Source organism: Sinocyclocheilus rhinocerous, unplaced genomic scaffold (assembly GCF_001515625.1).
Source record: "Sinocyclocheilus rhinocerous isolate Xijiao unplaced genomic scaffold, SAMN03320098_v1.1 scaffold4034, whole genome shotgun sequence".
Taxonomy (NCBI): domain Eukaryota; kingdom Metazoa; phylum Chordata; class Actinopteri; order Cypriniformes; family Cyprinidae; genus Sinocyclocheilus; species Sinocyclocheilus rhinocerous.
In genome coordinates this window covers 139,778-141,077 of record NW_015639842.1, presented here as the reverse complement: position 1 = coordinate 141,077, position 1,300 = coordinate 139,778, and the positions used below count along the sequence as shown (strand labels likewise).

At 48.9% G+C, this 1,300-nt stretch overlaps 1 protein-coding gene and 1 long non-coding RNA gene across 2 annotated transcripts in view; both read right to left on the bottom strand.

The window, feature by feature from the left end:
• LOC107752192 (NACHT, LRR and PYD domains-containing protein 3-like) overlaps positions 1–1,300 on the bottom strand; it is a 56,379-nt gene that overhangs the window by 23,676 nt on the left and 31,403 nt on the right. The window lies entirely within an intron of this gene.
• LOC107752190 (uncharacterized) overlaps positions 396–1,300 on the bottom strand; it is a 9,552-nt gene continuing 8,647 nt past the window's right edge. The window contains exon 3 of the long non-coding RNA XR_001641335.1: positions 396–408. This is a non-coding gene — a long non-coding RNA (uncharacterized LOC107752190). The remainder of the gene's footprint in view (positions 409–1,300) is intronic.

The following is a 1,300-nucleotide window of genomic DNA, read 5'->3' as shown; positions in this document are numbered from 1 at the left end:
ATCGGGGAGAAGCGCGTGAGTGTTTGCTTAATACTTTGTTTCTGCATCTGTTGTTTAAATTGTTACTTGCTGCTAAGAAGGTTTATTTTGTTCTCTAGCTATTTCTACTGCTATTTTTCATTGTAATTTGCATGTTTGATTGCACTTTATTTGTAATAGCCGTCGGCTAAAAAATAGCTTTTGTTATTTACTGTATATTGCTCTGTTCCTGCACTTAAGTGCGAACTTCAGTTTCGATTTGAGCAATTGCCCTGCTATAGGTTTTTGGGTGTGCTAATTTAAGAAGGCGGCCACAGCTGTTTTCTCTGAAGTGTCGGGTGGCTGTGTATTTGTTTGTTGTCTGTCAGCTGAGGCGGAAGCGTCAGCGGAAGCGTTCAGCCCTCGTGTTCAGCCTCCTCGTGTGAAGACCTACGAGTGTGAAGACCTACTGAAACGTACTCGGTTACTAACGTAACCTCGGTTCCCTGAGATACAGGAACAAGTACTGTGTCTTGCTAGACGCATATTGGAAAAAAGCCTTTTTTCTCCTGAACTGAAGCCTTTTCATTCACACAGTGACTCTGCCCGGCCATTGGTTCGTGCAGTGTATTAAAAACGAACTAATGGCTAGGCAGCGGCGCTGCACGAGCCTATGGTGACGAAGCCAGCCAAAGCCCGCCAGAATGGGCGGGGCATCTGGCTATAATGCTCATAGAGAAGTTAACAATAACCCAAGGCTAAGACGGGCTGAACTTCCTAGGTCACACCCGGCCTGGTTAATCGTTCCAGAGTATTCCTGTAACTTCGACACCCAGGGGTCGAATGCTAACAGGTGAACAATGCCAGAGAACTTGTGCGTGATACGGCCAAGGGCTCTCTGCCAGATCTGTTTACGCAGCGCATGTCACTTCAAGCGGAGAGGACCCTGGCCTGCAAGGTTGGGACTTCCAGGTTATAAAACCTTGCGAATGTGGATGGCGAGGCTCAGCCGGCCGCCTCACAAATATCCGCAATGGACACACCACTGGACCATGCCCAAGACGAGGCGATGCCTCTAGTCGAGTGGGCCTGTATGCCAATGGGGTATTGGAGGCCCAAAGAAGAATACGCTAGCGAGATGGACTCTACTAACCATCTAGAGAGTCTTTGCTTCGTAACCGGAAGCCCTTTGGTGCGGTTACCGCAGCTGACAAAGAGTTGTTCCGACCGCCTATAGGGGGTGGAATGCTCAATATAGATTCTCAGTGCTCTGACGGGGCAGAGCAGAGATAGCTCTCTGTCCTCTTCAGTTGGAGGAAGCGCGGAGAGCGTAATGACCTGT